Raw genomic sequence first — 21,735 nt, forward strand, 5'->3', positions numbered from 1 at the left:
ACGGAATTTGGCAGCGCTAAACAATGTGTGGAAAAGAAAGAGATTGAGGGAAAGCGCTGTGAACAGTTGAATATATAGAGCAAGTTTTTTAACCCAATATATAAATATTAATATACAGAAAACTGTACAGGTCTTATATAGACATATGATGTTATAATAGGGGGAGAGTAATAAAACGTAATGACAATATTAACAATAGATATCAGCACAATATATACAAAAAGTCTCTAAAGTGAGAGTCCATGTAAATTCGTATATTTCCAGTGCGAGAGGTTCAACTGTGATATCAAAGTTGACCTCTGAAGAAGATGGACGTATTTATATACCTTCGAAACGCGTTAGGTGACTTAAACACTTTGCCAAAAGCGTTTTTTTTATTTCATTTTATCTGCATTATGAACTTTTTATTTGTGATATTGTTTTATAATGGCTATGTTGTAGAACACTGTTTTTAAATTACAAGTCTCAACCGGAAATACACTACGAACCCTCTCTATAGTACAGAGAACATCTGAATTCATCTGTATGTTTGACAATTGTACTCGGATTGCTTAAAAATACCTCATATTTCTAAGGATTCTAAATGTGAGCATAATTGTATAGGGATTTTGTAGAAGGCCGAGGCTGCTTCCCTAATAAAACATACAGTATTGCACGATTTGTGTATTTCTGTTTTTTTCCATATACAACGGCATTGTTTGGAGGGAAGTTTCCTGATCCTGATCCATACCATACTAAAGGAAGCATTGAAGCCAGCACATTATCTCTTCTCTACAGATCTGGCGGCAGAAACCGTTTGCTGAACCACACTCAGGCTATCCTGAATCACTCTTACTTACCTCATATGATCGATTGAGGTAAGGTCTAGTAAGTAGACACTCTTATCATTTGGGGATATCGCAGTTGAACCTTCGCATTGGAAATATACAAATTTACATAGACTAACTTTAGAGACTTTTTGTATATATTGTGCTGAAATTTATTGTTAATATTGTCATTACGTTTTATTACTATCCCCCTATTATAACATCATATATCTATATAAGACCTGTACAGTTTTCAGTACTGTATATTAATATTTATATTCTGGGTTAAAAAAACATAATTTATGCTTACCTGATAAATTCCTTTCTTCTGTTGTGTGATCAGTCCACGGGTCATCATTACTTCTGGGATATAACTCCTCCCCAACAGGAAATGCAAGAGGATTCACCCAGCAGAGCTGCATATAGCTCCTCCCCTCTACGTCAGTCCCAGTCATTCGACCAAGAATCAACGAGAAAGGAGTAACCAAGGGTGAAGTGGTGACTGGAGTATAATTTTAAAAAATATTTACCTGCCTTAAAAACAGGGCGGGCCGTGGACTGATCACACAACAGAAGAAAGGAATTTATCAGGTAAGCATAAATTATGTTTTCTTCTGTTATGTGTGATCAGTCCACGGGTCATCATTACTTCTGGGATATCAATACCAAAGCAAAAGTACACGGATGACGGGAGGGATAGGCAGGCTCATTATACAGAAGGAACCACTGCCTGAAGAACCTTTCTCCCAAAAATAGCCTCCGAAGAAGCAAAAGTATCAAATTTGTAAAATTTGGAAAAAGTATGAAGCGAAGACCAAGTTGCAGCCTTGCAAATCTGTTCAACAGAGGCCTCATTCTTAAAGGCCCAAGTGGAAGCCACAGCTCTAGTGGAGTGGGCTGTAATTCTTTCAGGAGGCTGCTGTCCAGCAGTCTCATAGGCTAACCGTATTATGCTACGAAGCCAAAAAGAGAGAGAGGTAGCAGAAGCTTTTTGACCTCTCCTCTGTCCAGAATAAACGACAAACAGGGAAGAAGTTTGACGAAAATCTTTAGTTGCCTGCAAGTAGAACTTGAGGGCACGAACTACATCCAGATTGTGTAGAAGACGTTCCTTCTTTGAAGAAGGATTTGGACACAAGGATGGAACAACAATCTCTTGATTGATATTCCTGTTAGTAACTACCTTAGGTAAGAACCCAGGTTTAGTACGCAGAACTACCTTGTCTGAGTGAAAAATCAGATAAGGAGAATCACAATGTAATGCTGATAACTCAGAGACTCTTCGAGCCGAGGAAATAGCCATTAAAAACAGAACTTTCCAAGATAACAATTTTATATCAATGGAATGAAGGGGTTCAAACGGAACACCCTGTAAAACGTTAAGAACTAAGTTTAAACTCCATGGTGGAGCAACAGCTTTAAACACAGGCTTGATCCTAGCTAAAGCCTGACAAAAGGCCTGGACGTCTGGATTTTCTGACAGACGCCTGTGTAACAAGATGGACAGAGCTGAAATCTGTCCCTTTAATGAACTAGCCGATAAACCCTTTTCTAAGCCTTCTTGTAGAAAGGACAAGATCCTAGAGATCCTAACCTTACTCCAGGAGTAACGTTTGGTAAATCTTTCTGGTAACAGGCTTCCTAGCCTGTATCAGGGTATCAATAACCGACTCAGAAAAACCACGTTTTGATAAAATCAAGCGTTCAATTTCCAAGCAGTCAGCTTCAGAGAAGTTAGATTTTGATGTTTGAACGGACCCTGTATCAGAAGGTCCTGTCTTAGAGGTAGAGACCAAGGCGGACAGGATGACATGTCCACTAGATCTGCATACCAAGTCCTGCGTGGCCATGCAGGTGCTATTAGAATCACTGATGCTCTCTCCTGTTTGATTTTGGCAATCAATCGAGGAAGCAGCGGGAGGGGTGGAAACACATAAGCCATCCCGAAGTTCCAAGGTGCTGTCAAAGCATCTATCAGAACCGCTCCCGGATCCCTGGATCTGGACCCGTAGTGAGGAAGCTTGGCGTTCTGGCGAGACGCCATGAGATCTATCTGTGGTTTGCCCCAACGTCGAAGTATTTGGGCAAAGACCTCCGGATGAAGTTCCCACTCCCCCGGATGAAAAGTCTGGCGACTCAAGAAATCCGCCTCCCAGTTCTCCACTCCCGGGATGTGGATTGCTGACAGGTGGCAAGAGTGAGACTCTGCCCATCGAATTATCTTTGATACTTCCATCATTGCTAGGGAGCTTTTTGTCCCTCCCTGATGGTTGATGTAAGCTACAGTCGTGATATTGTCCGACTGAAACCTGATGAACCCCCGAGTTGTTAATTGGGGCCAAGCCAGAAGGGCATTGAGAACTGCTCTCAATTCCAGAATGTTTATTGGAAGGAGACTCTCCTCCTGATTCCATAATCCCTGAGCCTTCAGAGAATTCCAGACAGCGCCCCAACCTAGTAGGCTGGCGTCTGTTGTTACAATTGTCCAGTCTGGCCTGCTGAATGGCATCCCCCTGGACAGGTGTGGCCGATGAAGCCACCATAGAAGAGAATTTCTGGTCTCTTGATTCAGATTCAGAGTAGGGGACAAATCTGAGTAATCCCCATTCCACTGACTTAGCATGCATAATTGCAGCGGTCTGAGGTGTAGGCGTGCAAAAGGTACTATGTCCATTGCCGCTACCATTAAGCCGATCACCTCCATGCATTGAGCTACTGACGGGTGTTGAATGGAATGAAGGACACGGCATGCATCTTGAAGCTTTGTTAACCTGTCCTCTGTCAGGTAAATCTTCATTTCTACAGAATCTATAAGAGTCCCCAAGAATGGAACTCTTGTGAGAGGAAAAAGAGAACTCTTCTTTTCGTTCACTTTCCATCCATGCGACCTTAGAAATGCCAGAACTAACTCTGTATGAGACTTGGCAGTTTGAAAGCTTGAAGCTTGTATTAGAATGTCGTCTAGGTACGGAGCTACCGAAATCCCTCGCGGTCTTAGTACCGCCAGGAGGGCACCTAGAATCTTTGTGAAGATTCTTGGGGCCGTAGCTAATCCGAATGGAAGAGCTACAAACTGGTAGTGCCTGTCTAGGAAGGCAAACCGTAGATACCGGTGATGATCTTTGTGGATCGGTATGTGAAGGTAAGCATCTTTTAAATCCACTGTGGTCATGTACTGACCCTTTTGGATCATGGGCAAGATTGTCCGAATAGTTTCCATTTTGAACGATGGAACTCTTAGGAATTTGTTTAGAATCTTTAAATCTAAGATTGGTCTGAAAGTTCCCTCTTTTTTGGGAACCACAAACAGGTTTGAGTAGAACCCTTGTCCTTGTTCCGACCGCGGAACCGGATGGATCACTCCCATTAATAACAGATCTTGTACACAGCGTAGAAACGCTTCTTTCTTTATCTGGTTTGTTGACAATCTTGACAGATGAAATCTCCCTCTTGGGGGAGATAATTTGAAGTCTAGAAGGTATCCCTGAGATATGATCTCTAGCGCCCAGGGATCCTGAACATCTCTTGCCCAGGCCTGGGCGAAGAGAGAAAGTCTGCCCCCCACTAGATCCGGTCCCGGATCGGGGGCTCTCGGTTCATGCTGTCTTTGGGGCAGCAGCAGGTTTCCTGGCCTGTTTGCCCTTGTTCCAGGACTGGTTGGGCTTCCAGCCTTGCCTGTAACGAGCAACAGCTCCTTCCTGTTTTGGTGCAGTGGAGGTTGATGCTGCTCCTGTTTTGAAATTCCGAAAGGGACGAAAATTAGACTGTCTAGCCTTAGCTTTGGCTTTGTCTTGAGGTAGGGCGTGGCCCTTACCTCCTGTAATGTCAGCGATAATTTCTTTCAAACCGGGCCCAAATAAGGACTGCCCCTTGAAAGGTATATTAAGTAATTTGGACTTAGAAGTAACATCAGCTGACCAGGATTTTAGCCACAGTGCCCTACGTGCCTGTATGGCGAATCCTGAGTTCTTAGCCGTAAGTTTGGTTAAATGTACTACGGCCTCCGAAATGAATGAATTAGCTAGTTTAAGGACTCTAAGCCTGTCCATAATGTCGTCTAGCGTAGACGAACTAAGGTTCTCTTCCAGAGACTCAATCCAAAATGCTGCCGCAGCCGTAATCGGCGCGATACATGCAAGGGGTTGCAAAATAAAACCTTGTTGAACAAACATTTTCTTAAGGTAACCCTCTAATTTTTTATCCATTGGATCTGAAAAGGCACAGCTATCCTCCACCGGGATAGTGGTACGCTTAGCTAGAGTAGAAACTGCTCCCTCCACCTTAGGGACCGTTTGCCATAAGTCCCGAGTGGTGGCGTCTATTGGAAACATCTTTCTAAATATTGGAGGGGGTGAGAACGGCACACCGGGTCTATCCCACTCCTTAGTAACAATTTCAGTTAATCTCTTAGGTATAGGAAAAACGTCAGTACTCGCCGGTACCGCAAAGTATTTATCCAACCTACATAGTTTCTCTGGTATTGCAACGGTGTTACAATCATTGAGAGCTGCTAAGACCTCCCCTAGTAATACACGGAGGTTCTCCAATTTAAATTTAAAATTTGAAATATCTGAATCCAATCTGTTTGGATCAGAACCGTCACCCACAGAATGAAGCTCTCCGTCCTCATGCTCTGCAAGCTGTGACGCAGTATCAGACATGGCCCTAGTATTGTCAGCGCACTCTGTTCTCACCCCAGAGTGATCACGCTTGCCTCTTAGTTCTGGTAATTTAGACAAAACTTCAGTCATAACAGTAGCCATATCTTGTAATGTTATCTGTAATGGCCGCCCAGATGTACTAGGCGCCATAATATCACGCACCTCCCGGGCGGGAGATGCAGGTACTGCCGCGTGAGGCGAGTTAGTCGGCATAACTCTCCCCTCGCAGATTGGTGAAATTTGTTCACATTGTACAGATTGACTTTTATTTAAAGTAGTATCAATACAGTTAGTACATAAATTTCTATTGGGCTCCACCTTGGCATTGGAACAAATGACACAGATATCTTCCTCTGAGTCAGACATGTTTAACACACTAGCAATAACTTGCAACCTGGTTATAATCTTTTTTAGCAAAAACGTACTGTGCCTCAAAGAGGTACTTAAACGATTAAATGACAGTTGAGATAATGAACTGAGAAACAGTTATAGCATCAACTTTAAAACAACACAACTTTTAGCAAAGGTTTTGTTCCCATTAGTAAGATAACATAACTAAATTTGACATAAAAATTATTGAGTAACGTCTTTATCCACAGTCAATATAAAAGATTCTCACAGCTCTGCTGAGAGAATGTACCTCCCTTCAAGAAGTTTGAAGACCCCTGAGATCTGTCAGAGATGAACCGGATCATGCAGGAAAAATAATAATAGCTGACTGGAAATTGTTGATGCGTAGCAAAGAGCGCCAAAAACGGCCCCTCCCTCTCACACACAGCAGTGAAGAGAAACGAAACTGTCACAATTCAAAACAAACTACTGCCAAGTGGAAAATAAAGCCCAAACATTTATTTACTCAGTACCTCAGCAATGTAAACGATTCTACATTCCAGCAAAAACGTTTAACATGATATAATACTTATTAAAAAGATTAGTGACCTTTAACAGAGTAGTTCCGGTGAAGCACCATTCCCAGAATACTGAAGTGTATACATACATGTCATTATAACGGTATAGCAGGATTTTCTCATCAATTCCATTCAGAAAATAAAAACTGCTACATACCTCAATGCAGATTCATCTGCCCCTGTCCCCTGATCTGAAGCTTTTACCTCCCTCAGATGGCCGAGAACAGCAATATGATCTTAACTACTCCGGTTAAAATCATAGTAAAAACTCTGGTAGATTCTTCCTCAAATTCTGCCAGAGAAGTAATAACACGCTCCGGTGCTATTATAAAATAACAAACTTTTGATTGAAGTCATAAAAACTAAGTATAATCACCATAGTCCTCTCACACATCCTATCTAGTCGTTGGGTGCAAGAGAATGACTGGGACTGACGTAGAGGGGAGGAGCTATATGCAGCTCTGCTGGGTGAATCCTCTTGCATTTCCTGTTGGGGAGGAGTTATATCCCAGAAGTAATGATGACCCGTGGACTGATCACACATAACAGAAGAAAACTTGTTCTACATATTTAACTGTGCACAGCGCTTTGCCTCAATCTCTTCCTTTTCCACATTTGCTAGCCTAGCATAGTGAAGTTGGGTACTACACTATACAAAGCCCTGGGATAAAGCTGTAGTTGCATTTAAACTCAAGCCTACTGGATCTATAGCACTTCAGAATATTTCTCACAGCACCTCAATAGATGTGTGTTTAAAAATAATAAATTCAGAACAGGTTTTTGCCTGTCTTTTTTGTTCTGGTTTTAAAATAATCGGATACAGTAGGTACATTTTTTAGTAATCATTGACAAATCTGTTATGAGCTACCACTGTCATCAAGAAATAAGGAGTAAGATTTGGAAAGAAAGAGAAAAAGAGAGAAAAATAAAGAGAGAAACAAATTAACAGAAACAAGCAGGAGAGAGAATGATACAAGATGAGACAGTTGAAGGAACAAGCTGTTGTATGAGATGTAAGATTGTCAGACAAAGGAAAAGTGACAGAGAAAAAGAAGAAGTAAATAAAGGAACAATTTGTTGTAATGAACAAATAACACATTTATAAATTGCTATTGCAAACACTAACAAATAATAAAACATTTTCATAAATAAATGATAAACTGACCAGTTTCAGCAAAACTGCTGCTGATAGCAGCCGAATAGAAAAATAGAATTAATAAACTATTTAAGCCCCAATCATTCTAATTTTCTAAAATATGCAACACACATGTTTTATTATAAATTATTAAATTCAAGACCTGTCAAAAATATCAGTTTCCATATATTAAAACCTTATTTGATAAACAGTATATAATGAAACATTTACAGAATATGGTTTAATAGGGGAACAATATCATATACATTTTTCTCTGTGATCTGAAATATAGTACAGCAATTGTTGGTTAAAGCTAAGGTTATATATAGTTCAACTATCAAGAACAATTTTGCTCCCACTGCACCGCAGCAAAATACCAGTCAACTCTCCCTATCTTCAAAGCTCATATTGTACCCATATACATATCAAAGGAATCTCCGATTTGCATACACTCTTCCCCTCATGCACCAATACATCTGGCTTACCTTCAAATATAACTCTTGCAGTACCATTCAGGAACGTGAAGGTCAAAATTAAACTTGCATACAGTTTTAAGAGACTTTTCAATTTTCTTGTGATTAAACTTTCTTTGTTCTCCTGGTATACTTTATTGAAAAGCATACATAAGTAGGCCCATGTTCAGCAATGAACTACTGGGAGCTAGCTGGTTATTAGTGGCTGCACACATTTGTTTCTTCTCATTGGCTAACTGGGTTTGTTAAAGGGATAGTATAGTCAAAAATAAACTTTAATGATTCAGATAGAGCATGCAATTTTAAGCAACTTTCTAATGTACACCTATTATCAATTTTTCTTCGTTCTCTTGGTATCTTTATTTTAAAAAGATGGAAAGTAAGTTTAGGAGCCGGCCCATTTTAGGTTCAGAACATGGGTAGCGCTTGCTGATTGGATGGCTACATTTAGACAGCAATCAGCAAGCGCTACCCAGGTACTGAACCAAAAATGGGCCGGCTTCTAAGATTACATTCCAGCTTTTTAAAATAAAGATACCAAGTGAACAAAGAAAAAATGATAATAGGAATAAATTAGAAAGTTGCTTAAAATTGCATGCTCTATCTGAATCATGAAAGTTTCATTTTGACTATACTATCCCTTTAAGTTAGGACCCAGTGGTGCATTGCTGCTCTAGGGTTGACTTAAACTACATATTTAATGACTATGCTGGGGTTAAACACATAGGGCCCGATGATCTAAAGCTCTCTACTCTGGCAAGATTTTCTAAGAAGTCTTGTCAGTACGCCCAGTCCCTTAAAGATTGTTTATCTCATTATGCAGGTTCTGGATGTGAAGAAGAGGCACATACATTACAATACAATACTCAAAAAGAAAACAAAGACCTGCACAATTTTCTCTCCATGCAGGAGAGTTTTTGAACATCAGGCCCATAGTTATATGCAACAGTGAAATGTGAATATGCTGTAACACATTAGAGCATTTTCTTTTTTCACATGTATGTCACTTTAAATGCCAGACCATGATGTCAGGTGACACTGCCCCAACCTAATAATATGTAAATATTTTGAATGTGTTTGTGAAGAGCATAAGACTTTATAGCCTTCATCAGTGAAATTCCTAGTGGGCATAGTCAGTAGATAATTTCAGCCTTTATGTAAAATGGGGTATAAAACAACATGTTGGAAAGAGTTATTGTGTGGTTGATGAGAAAATGTCAGTTTTCTAACTTGTTAGACACCAGGTTTAGAGTAATACATTTGGAAGGTCTATGAAGCTGCGCCTTTCTCAGACAGAAATAAATACATCCATCTATGATACACATCATATAATATAAAAGAACCCCCTTATTCAAAAGAGGAGACACTTATCCCTTTATATCAACTGAGTGCAGCAAAATGGCTATTGCTAAAACTATTATACATCATGTTGGTGTAATAGAACAGGGGACCTGAATTTGTGTCTCTTTCTCAGCAGTAATTAAATATAAGTACAAATGAGATCTCAATGTAAAGTGAAGCTACCCCTCTTTCAAATAATGAGTAAGATGAGCCTTTAGACAGTATATAGCTGAAGAAAAATAATCATGATTTAATAAACTAGACAAGACAATATATATATATATATATATATATATATATATATATATATATATATATATATATATATATATATATATATATAAAACAAGAAATCCTGTATACAGATAACCAGGTTGAGTATAGCATGCTAGGTGTGCCACTTTGTGACTAAGTACATTAAAGGCATAAAACATAAGGAAAAGGAAAAAACAGTACACTAAAAGCGTCATAGTCTGATTGACAAATTGAAAATTACACTTGGTTCCACATTGCCAAAGCTGATGGCCAACCTCTGACTATGTTTATGTACTATTACAATTTAGTTTAGTAGGATCCTATGGGTTAAATACACTAAATGCTGAAAATGAAAGAGATCAACATTATTTTCATGCATTATCTGTAATGGATTAAACTGTAGTATGAGAGCATGGAATTATACACTTGTCAAGTGCTGTAAAACAATAATCCATAATGTCATAGTGAGCATCCAGCATTTGTGTAAAAGGAACCAGCTCTACACATATACAATAAACAATAATAACAACCTGTAAACTCAACCAGTCAAAAGACTGTATGTTCTAACTAGTTGTTAATGGTACAACTGGTAACTGCAGGGACCCCACTGACTCCCCAAATTACTGGCGTTTCTTTTTACAGGTTTCTCCAGCCAGCATTCTGGATACTTACAAGTGTGCTAAGAATTCAAGCTATTCTATTCTGTTGTATGGTCCTTCCTACTACTCTGACCACTATATTCACAATACTTGTTACAGGTTTCTTATTGTTTTGGTCCTGCTCATTTGTTTTAACTAACTAGTTATAAATGAATAAGTACAAGTACTTGTATTGTGTCACATTGCTCCTGCTATTATTGGCCTACCAGTATTGATGAGGTCTGTTGGACTACTCCTTTGTAGTCTCTACTGACCAATAGCATCACACCAATCTGCCTGCCACTGGATGTGATTTGCCCTACTACACCAATGTAACTGTTATATGTTCTGGTTTGTCTCCTTCTCATAAGAGGCATACAAGCTAAACACAAGCCACACAGTGAGAAGACAAAGTAGAATCATAGGTAGTTCATGCTTATTAATTCTTAAATTACTGAATTAAGATAGAATGTATCGTAATAAACTCAACACATTACATGATAATGTAATATAAAAACTGTATTTATTTAAGTAAACAAAATAAGCTACAAGAAAAATAATTCATAAGATCCAAAAAAACACTGCTGTTTTTTTGCTAAAATATACAGATTCTATGTTAGAATACGTTAACACGGTTGCAATATTAAAAGTTCAGCTTTTTGCGCGTCTGTTAGCGTGCAAGCGGAAGCTTTTTACTTTCAACTTGCAAAAAGCTTACTTAACACTTGAGTAGAAGTGATAAATAAATAGAGCTCCACTTGTAATCTGGCCCTTTATAAAGGTCTACACCAGCATTTTTATTGTTTTAAAAGATAGATAATCCCTTTATTACCCATTCCCCAGTTTTGCATAACCAACACAGTTATAATAATATACTTTTAACCTCTGTGATTATCTTGTATCTAAGCCTCTGCAAACTGCCCCCTTATTTCAGTTCTTTTGACAGACTTGCAGTCTAGCCAATGAGTGCCTGCTCCCAGATAACTTCACGTGCACAAGCACAGTGTTATCTATAGGAAATACGTGAACTAACACTCTCTAGTGGTGAAAAACCTGTTAAAATGCATTCTGAAAAGAGGTGGCCTTCAAGGTCTAAGAAATTAGCATATGAACCTCCTAGGTTAAGCTTTCAACTAAGAATACCAAGAGAACAAAGCAAAATTGGTGATAAAAGTAAATTGGAAAATTGTTTAAAATTACATGCTCTATCTGAATCATGAAAGTTTATTTTGGCCTAGACTGCCCCTTTAAAGCAAATACTGTACAATCCATAATTAAAGAGCCAATGAGGTAGCATTTATACTAAAACAATGTTTATAAACCTTGCAGAAAAATACATCAAGTTAATAACTTCACAACTACAAGTGTATCTTTGTTGCTCCAGAGCCATGCAGATCAAAACGGAGTAGTATCTCTTTATATAGAATACCGAATAGATATGTATAATTATTTTTTATTTGTTGTAACAGTTAGTTGTCACTTCTGATATATAGTAGCAAAATTAAAGATTAGATGACAAGAAAATTCATTTTAAAATAAAATTTAAAAAAAAATAAAAAATCAGATATTAGGCATAAATATATGCCAATTCCATATGTTATTCCTGTTCTGTATTTCTATTCTAAATAAAGGTTAACTTTAATTTTCTCTCACTGCAATAGATATACTATAAATATACTATCCTAGCTTATTTAGGCAAGTTAGCATTAAAAAAGGTATAGAGAATATAAAAACACACAGCGTCCACCGATTCAAAGTAGCTTTTGTACAATTTATTTCAATCACATAAAATAAAAATTTCACACTTACAAGATTGCAGTGTAAAACAAGCCCTTCATATAAATGACAGCAGCAGTCCGTTAGTCCTTTTAATGCACCTTAGCCGGCAAGTCTTGGATCCTTTCACTATATAATTCACCGCTTCAGCTGCTTTCTTTCTTTTAGCCGCACTTTCTGTTGCTTAACGCTGGCGGTTTTGTAAGCCCGGATCCCCTGAAGAAGTTTGCACGATTGCAAAGGAAACGCGTTGGGTAACAAAGAAGCGACAGCCTGTAAGTTTGCCGAAGTGGCCTAAGTCAGCTGAGACAATTGAGTCGGGATCCGGGCTTACAAAACCGCCAGCGTTAAGCAACAGAAAGTGCGGCTAAAAGAAAGAAAGCAGCTGAAGCAGTGAATTATATAGTGAAAGGATCCAAGACTTGTCGGCTAAGGTGCATTAAAAGGACTAACGGACTGCTGCTGTCATTTATATGAAGGGCTTGTTTTACACTGCAATCTTGTAAGTGTGAAATTTTTATTTTATGTGATTGAAATAAATTGTACAAAAGCTACTTTGAATCGGTGGGCGCTGTGTGTTTTTATATTTTCTAGTTGCCTCTTCATTACCGGGACTAGGAGATCCGGACCACACACTGAGCAGCCTGAACCTATCAAAGTATAGGACAGAGGAAAGATTTCTTGGGAATCTGAACTATCAAGTACCAGTTTTTTGCAACATTCATTCATTAGAAATCAAACTTTATATATGTGGTAATATTTTTTATGACAATTTTTATGGGGTTTTAAATAGTATTTCTAGTGATGTTTTTATTATTGAGTGTTTCATGAGCATTAATTGTGGTAAATTTTAAAATATTTTTAATAGGAATAGCCCATCTTTTAAGGAGCAATTAGAATATTTGAGGGAGCGCTGAGATTTATTTTTGTTTGTAAAAATTAAAAAGGTATAGGCTTTTAGGAGGAGAAGTATGAAGCTTTCTGATTTACAAGTATTTAGTTGAATAAATGAGTAAAACACAAAATATGGCAAATAACATCTGCAAAACAATATTTTAACAGTTTTTTTTTATATTTGCTTGAGTAATTCAGTAACACTTATAAGAAAGCACTAAAACAAAAATCAAGGAAAAAAATGATCAAGTAAATCACAGTGTAAAGCATCAAGGTGCAAATGATCTAAACAAAATAGCCACACTCAAAAAATATCTAGTATTCTTTAATACGTTGCTAAAGAGATAGCATGCTATGGCACAGTACATGTTTTCTAGATTTTAGTAAAATATCTAAAACAGTCTTACACAACCAATTAATATGCTGCTACTATTTGAAAGAAGGGTAGGTAACTGGTGTTATACCTCAGGGTTCAGTGCTGGCACCTGTCTGTCTAACTAGCAACCTTAAAGATAAAAACAGAACAGTAACTATGGTTCTATTGAATCAATTCAAATAAAGAAAAACATAATTTTGTATTGCCTGCAGCTACCAATACCTTCATAAACCACTATACTTTTCTTCTATTAAAAAAAAAAGGCTTCCAATTGTAATTAGTGCATTTTGTCTCTACTTGCAGCTTTTTTAATGAGAAATATTTGGTGTACTACTGAGTGTAAAGTCCAAACTGCTGCTTTTATTACAAAAATACTGCCCTAAGTGTTACTTTTTTCCTTCTGTTTCAAGCATCATGGGGAGAATGGAAATGCTTTCATTAGTCAAGTAGTGCATAGGATATTCCTCTTTTTTAAATTTTCTAAATTACATTTTTATTGAGGACAAAGACATAAATGTACATTCAACAATAAGTTCAATCATTGCATCAAATATTCACATCATATCAGATCATCTGAATTATACATACAAAATTACAGTCCTCATGTCCTTTACTTGTCTATGTAGGTCACTCTTGGACCTATGATCCAATAATATTCTATGATCCAGGGATAGACATAAGCAAAAGGAAAGATAAAAATAATAAAACATTCTAAGTTGCATCCAAGCTAAATATAAAGCTATACTAGTAAAGTTATTTAGAAAATAGAGATGCAGGAACCAGGACTTGATATACAATAAGTATTTAAAACAAAATGCAGAATTAACAACTAAAAATAATGTAAATATATTGGCAGACTTAAGAGTTTAGCAACATTGCTATATAATCTGTAATAAGTGTAAGAAGAAAGTTGACATAGATGTGAGTTAAATATCATTGCTCCTTCTAATATGCTAAAGTGAACATCTAGTGGCCGGAAATTAACTAAACTTAATAATAAACAAACTAGGGAAAACTTTCAATTAAGTATATAAAAAGGTTAGATGCAGTAATATAATTAGGTATATTAGCCTCATAAGCAATTGCAGGTGTACAGGGATAGACTATTTGACAGTTAAAATAGGTGATTGCCAATGCAAAGAGTTTTATAGTGGCATTTAAGGTATATAGCAATATTCAATTCTCACCTACAGGTTGGCCACTAGCTGCAGTGTGGAAACATACTTGGTAATAAAACCTATGAGCTATTAGATTATTATATCCCTGAAGTCTGTTAAATAGACATCACTATTGAATTTTTTTTATATCTTGTTTATTAAAGATTTTTTTACATACAAGAAAGAAAAAAAAGGAAACAACATGGAAAGACATAGAAAACATTAAGTGTCGGCAGTTATCATTAAAGGGACACTGAACCCAAAAATGTTCTTTCGTGATTCAGATAGAGCATGCAATTTTAAGCAACTTTCTAATTTACTCCTATTATTAAATGTTCATCATCCTCTTGGTATGGTTATTTGAAAAGCAAGAAAGTAAGTTTAGATGCCGGCCCATTTTTGGTGAACAAACTGGGTTGTCCTTGCTGATTGGACAGCACCAATAAACAAGTGATGTCCATGGTCCTGAACCAAAAAATTGCTTAGCTTAGAAGCCTTCTTTTTCAAATAAAAATAGCAAGAGAACGAAGAAACATTGACAATAGGAGTAAATTAGAAAGTTGCTTAAAATTGCATGCTCTATCTGAATCATGAAAGAAAAAATTTGGGTTCAGTGTCCCTTTAAGCTTTGGAACTTGGCAAGAGCTGGTTTCATCAAAATTATATAAAATGTATAGAACCTATTTTGGATGGTGCGACAAATAGCGCAGAGTTTTTGCAGGTTACAATTATGATGCCAAGTAAAGAAATTTGATTTTGTTTTTCTTTCTTCTTTTTGTGAAAAATTATTATAAATGTTGGGAAAGAGAAAAATAGCTGAGATGATTGGGTATAGTAAGAAAGGAAAGGGGGGGAGGGGGAGAAGATGGGAAACTGGTCAGTTAAGAAGGCAATTGGACTGTAGGTATTGTTTTAATTTCCCATGGTGGAGGAAGTTACATACCGGTGATGAAAAGCCTAATTCTTTGTAATGAGAGGTGCCGGTACTGACATGTATACTCCACAACAGTTCAGTGTTTTGGAAAATAGGGGACATGGGAGAGAATGGAGAGGAGATTCCTGGGGTCCGTCTGATAATACTATCCCATGAAGAGAAGATGTGTTTGTATAGTGGAGAGGTTTTAGTTTTTATAGGTCGACATTCAGTTGGCAACCAGCAGAGAGCACTATTAAATTCTTAAGAGAATATTAAATATCACGACAAATTAGTATAGGATAATATTCAGTACTACAAAAGTAGCAGTTAGCTAGAAAATATAACCATAACGATTAAACAAACAGAAAACAAATTTAGTCTACATTATTATACAGAAATATGAAATAAACCATTAACTGTAATAGGTAATAATGAGCCAACTGCAATTAACAGTCTTGGAGGGAAGGCATTTTAGAAAAGTTATCTATCTGGTTAGGCAGTTTATTTACATACCGTAGCCATGTGTTTGTTGGATCTTAAGTAACTTGGTGTGGTGTCTGATTTAATATGCTGTTGCCCCCTGTTACAATAGTACTTGGTTCTCGGGTGTTAATATTGTATGCAATGTCAGGCTTATCCGCAGGTGTCGGTTTGTGGTCATCAGGGTAGAAGACTGAATCTAAGTTATCGATGAGAAGTGATTGCAGCGGGTTCTCAGATATGCTCCTGTGATGTAATCTCATCAAATCCTCTTTCAAGTATTTACGCAATTTTTAGCTCAAACTTTAAGTATACTTCGTCTATGCAATGTATCAGATCTTTTCCCCACATGATGTTAAAGACAGCAATGAGATTGTCTGCTCTATATCAAATTAGAACTGCGCTGTAAAATACACAATAAATATAAACAATGGTACATATATATATTCTTTAATCCAGTAGTGGCTGATAACCCAGAAGATCGAGGGGGAGGTTCTTAGCCTAGTGATAGGTCCCCAGTGCCCATTCAGCTGCTCTAAAGTCATAAATACAGCTCATTGTGGAAGTTTAGAGACCCACAATATATTGCGATCCTGCAGTAGATATTTTAAGTGTATGCTGTATGTATGCTAATTAACTCCTATTATAAATTGTTCTTTGTTCTCTTGGTATCTTTATTTGAAAAGCAGAAATGTAAAGCTTAGGAGTCGGCCCATTTTTGGTTCAGCACTTGGGTAGCGCTTGCTGATTAGTGGGTAAATTTAAATTAAATGATTTAGCACTAGACTACATGTTAGGAGTTGTGTGATTTTCAATGGTAGATATAACTTACTCTGCTATCAGATTACCACTTTCTGCGATGAATTCTAACCTGAGAAAGGGGCGAAACCCTAAAATCTATCTATCGGGTACTTGTAGAGCCCAAACTAATCACCCGTGAGGGTCTCAAGGCGCCAAGGGCTGCTAAAGAGTGGCAGGGAGATAGGGATGAAGTTCAGTCGAAGAGCCAGGTCTTGAGCTCCTTTCTGAACTTTGTTAGGGTAGGGAATAGTCTGAGGTGCAGCGGGAGGGTGTTCCATGTCTTTGCTGCCATGTGGGAGAAGGAAGGATCTGCTGCCCGCTGCGGTTTTCCTGATGCGGGGGATGACTACGAGGGCTTGGTCGGCTGACCGAAGTTGTGTGGCGGGGGTGTAAAAATTGACGCGGTGGTTGATGTATTCTGGACCAATGTTGTGGAGGGCCTTGTACGTTTGGGTTAGAAGCTTAAAGGTGATTCTCTTGTTGATGGGGAGCCAGTGCAGGTCCCTTAGGTGTCCGGTGATATGTATTTGGCGAGGGATGTCGAGGATGAGCCTGGCTGAGGCGTTCTGGATGCGCTGGAGTCTCTTTTGGAGTTTGATGGTGGAGCTGGCGTAAAGTGCATTGCCGTAGTCTAGTTGACTGCAGACAAGGGCGTGGGTGAAAGTTTTCCTGGTTTTGGTAGGGATCCATTTGAAGATCTTTCGCAGCAGGTGGAGTATGTGGAAGCATGTCAAGGAGATGGCATTAATTTGTCGGTCCATGGAGAGCGATGAATCCATAATAAAGTCTAGGTTTCGTGCGTGGTCGGTTGCGGTTGGAGGGTGTCCGGGGGCTGAGGGATTTAGTGGGTCCGAGGAGGACGACTTCAGTCTTGTCAGTGTTAATCTCGAGACTGTTATCGGTCATCTTGCTGTCAGTCCTTCGTGGATGTTTCTCTTGGCGGTGGTGGGGTCTCGGGTGAGTGGGATGAATAGTTGGGTGTTGTCAGCGTAGGATACAAAGTTGAGGTTGCGCCGTCAGACGATGGCGGCGAGAGGGGCCAAGTAGATGTTGAAGAGGGTGGGGCTGAGCAAGGAGCCTTGGGGTACACCGCAGCTGACTCCGGTGGGTTTGGAGGAGAAGGGCGGGAGTCTTACTCTCTGGGTATGGCCGGTGAGGAAGGAGGTGACCCATTCCAGGGCCTTTTTGCAGATGCCGGTGTCGTGTAGGCGGGTGAGGAGGGTGCTGTGGGCGAAAGTATGAGAGGTTTAGGAGGATGAGGGGGCGGTCTCTCCTTGGTCGAGCAGGGCGCGGATGTCGTCTGTGACGGCAAGGAGTGCGGTCTCGGTGCTGTGGTTGCTCCTGAAACCAGATTGGGAGGGGCCTAGGGTACGGTTGGCCTCCATGTGGTCAATAAGTTGAGCGTTGATGGCCTTATCTATTACTTTGGCAGGAAAGGGGAGCAGAGAGATTGGGCGGTAATTATTCGGGTCCTTGGGGTCTGCTGATGAGGGAGAAAAAAAAAGCCTGGCCAGACAAACTCTGCTGTGTTTGTTTACGTGACCATATGCTTATTTTCTCTTGTGTTTACAGTGTAAGAACCTTTATTATTGATAATGTGTATGTATAATTTTATAGCATTTTATTAAGATAGCAGATTTTAGAGGCTATACAGGGAGTGCAGAATTATTAGGCAAGTTGTATTTTTGAGGATTAATTTTATTATTGAACAACAACCATGTTCTCAATGAACCCAAAAAACTCATTAATATCAAAGCTGAATAGTTTTGGAAGTAGTTTTTAGTTTGTTTTTAGTTATAGCTATTTTAGGGGGATATCTGTGTGTGCAGGTGACTATTACTGTGCATAATTATTAGGCAACTTAACAAAAACAAATATATACCCATTTCAATTATTTATTTTTACCAGTGAAACCAATATAACATCTCAACATTCACAAAACATAATTTATGTAAGAACTTACCTGATAAATTCATTTCTTTCATATTAGCAAGAGTCCATGAGCTAGTGACGGATGGGATATACATTCCTACCAGGAGGGGCAAAGTTTCCCAAACCTCAAAATGCCTATAAATACACCCCTCACCACACCCACAATTCAGTTTAACGAATAGCCAAGAAGTGGGGTGATAAAAAAGTGCGAAAGCATATAAAATAAGGAATTGGAATAATTGTGCTTTATACAAAAATCATAACCACCCCAAAAAAAGGGCGGGCCTCATGGACTCTTGCTAATATGAAAGAAATGAATTTATCAGGTAAGTTCTTACATAAATTATGTTTTCTTTCATGTAATTAGCAAGAGTCCATGAGCTAGTGACGGATGGGATAATGATTACCCAAGATGTGGATCTTTCCACGCAAGAGTCACTAGAGAGGGAGGGATAAAATAAAGACAGCCAATTCCTGCTGAAAATAATCCACACCCAAAATAAAGTTTAATGAAAAACATAAGCAGAAGATTCAAACTGAAACCGCTGCCTGAAGTACTTTTCTACCAAAAACTGCTTCAGAAGAAGAAAATACATCAAAATGGTAGAATTTAGTAAAAGTATGCAAAGAGGACCAAGTTGCTGCTTTGCAAATCTGATCAATCGAAGCTTCATTCCTAAACGCCCAGGAAGTAGAAACTGACCTAGTAGAATGAGCTGTAATCCTTTGAGGCGGAGTTTTACCCGACTCAACATAGGCAAGATGAATTAAAGATTTCAACCAAGATGCCAAAGAAATGGCAGAAGCTTTCTGGCCTTTTCTAGAACCAGAAAAGATAACAAATAAACTAGAAGTCTTTCGGAAAGACTTAGTAGCTTCAACATAATATTTCAAAGCTCTAACAACATCCAAAGAATGCAATGATTTCTCCTTAGAATTCTTAGGATTAGGACATAATGAAGGAACCACAATTTCTCTACTAATGTTGTTAGAATTCACAACTTTAGGTAAAAATTCAAAAGAAGTTCGCAACACTGCCTTATCCTGATGAAAAAATCAGAAAAGGAGACTCACAAGAAAGAGCAGATAATTCAGAAACTCTTCTGGCAGAAGAGATTGCTAAAAGGAACAAAACTTTCCAAGAAAGTAATTTAATGTCCAATGAATGCATAGGTTCAAACGGAGGAGCTTGAAGAGCCCCCAGAACCAAATTCAAACTCCAAGGAGGAGAAATTGACTTAATGACAGGTTTTATACGAACCAAAGCTTGTACAAAACAATGAATATCAGGAAGATTAGCAATCTTTCTGTGAAAAAGAACAGAAAGAGCAGAGATTTGTCCTTTCAAAGAACTTGCGGATAAACCTTTATCTAAACCATCCTGAAGAAACTGTAAAATTCTCGGAATTCTAAAAGAATGCCAAGAAAAATGATGAGAAAGACACCAAGAAATATAAGTCTTCCAGACTCTATAATATATCTCTCTGGATACAGATTTACGAGCCTGTAACATAGTATTAATCACAGAGTCAGAGAAACCTCTTTGACCAAGAATCAAGCGTTCAATCTCCATACCTTTAAATTTAAGGATTTGAGATCCTGATGGAAAAAAGGACCTTGCGACAGAAGGTCTGGTCGTAGCGGAAGAGTCCACGGATGGCAAGAGGCCATCCGGACAAGATCCGCATACCAAAACCTGTGAGGCCATGCCAGAGCTACCAGCAGAACAAACGAGCATTCCTTCAGAATCTTGGAGATTACTCTTGGAAGAAGAACTAGAGGCGGAAAGATATAAGCAGGATGATACTTCCAAGGAAGTGATAATGCATCCACTGCTTCCGCCTGAGGATCCCGGGATCTGGACAGATACCTGGGAAGTTTCTTGTTTAGATGAGACGCCATCAGATCTATTTCTGGAAGCTCCCCCATTTGAACAATCTGAAGAAATACCTCTGGGAGAAGAGACCATTCGCCCGGATGCAACGTTTGGCGACTGAGATAATCCGCTTCCCAATTGTCTATACCTGGGATATGAACCGCAGAGATTAGACAGGAGCTGGATTCCGCCCAAACCAGAATTCGAGATACTTCTTTCATAGCCAGAGGACTGTGAGTCCCTCCTTGATGATTGATGTATGCCACAGTAGTGACATTGTCTGTCTGAAAACAAATGAACGATTCTCTCTTCAGAAGAGGCCAAGACTGAAGAGCTCTGAAAATTGCACGGAGTTCCAAAATATTGATCGGTAATCTCACCTCCTGAGATTCCCAAACTCCTTGTGCCGTCAGAGATCCCCACACAGCTCCCCAACCTGTGAGACTTGCATCTGTTGAAATTACAGTCCAGGTCGGAAGCACAAAAGAAGCCCCCTGAATTAAACGATGGTGATCTGTCCACCACGTTAGAGAGTGTCGTACAATCGGTTTTAATGATATTAATTGAGATATCTTTGTGTAATCCTTGCACCATTGATTCAGCATACAGAGCTGAAGAGGTCGCATGTGAAAACGAGCAAAGGGGATCGCGTCCGATGCAGCAGTCATAAGACCTAGAATTTCCATGCATAAGGCTACCGAAGGGAATGATTGTGACTGAAGGTTTCGACAAGCTGAAATCAATTTTAGACGTCTCTTGTCTGTTAAAGACAGAGTCATGGACACTGAATCTATCTGGAAACCCAGAAAGGTTACCCTTGTCTGAGGAATCAATGAACTTTTTGGTGAATTGATCCTCCAACCATGATCTTGAAGAAACAACACAAGTCGATTCGTATGAGATTCTGCTAAATGTAAAGACTGAGCAAGTACCAAGATATCGTCCAAATAAGGAAATACCACAATACCCTGTTCTCTGATTACAGACAGAAGGGCACCGAGAACCTTTGTAAAAATTCTTGGAGCTGTAGCTAGGCCAAACGGCAGAGCCACAAACTAGTAATGCTTGTCCAGAAAAGAGAATCTCAGGAACTGATCTGGATGAATCGGAATATGCAGATATGCATCCTGTAAATCTATTGTGGACATAAAATGCCCTTGCTGAACAAAAGGCAAGATAGTCCTTACAGTTACCATTTTGAACGTTGGTATCCTTACATAACGATTCAATATTTTTAGATCCAGAACTGGTCTGAAGGAATTCTCCTTCTTTGGTACAATGAAGAGATTTGAATAAAACCCCATCCCCTG

At 38.7% G+C, this 21,735-nt stretch overlaps 1 protein-coding gene across 1 annotated transcript in view; it reads right to left on the bottom strand.

Annotated features, from left to right (window-relative positions):
* The window catches only part of SPATA6L (spermatogenesis associated 6 like), a 113,487-nt gene that overhangs the window by 69,483 nt on the left and 22,269 nt on the right, over positions 1-21,735 (bottom strand). The gene's annotated exons all lie outside the window — the stretch shown is intronic.

Source organism: Bombina bombina, chromosome 2 (assembly GCF_027579735.1).
Source record: "Bombina bombina isolate aBomBom1 chromosome 2, aBomBom1.pri, whole genome shotgun sequence".
Classification (NCBI taxonomy): Eukaryota; Metazoa; Chordata; class Amphibia; order Anura; family Bombinatoridae; genus Bombina; species Bombina bombina.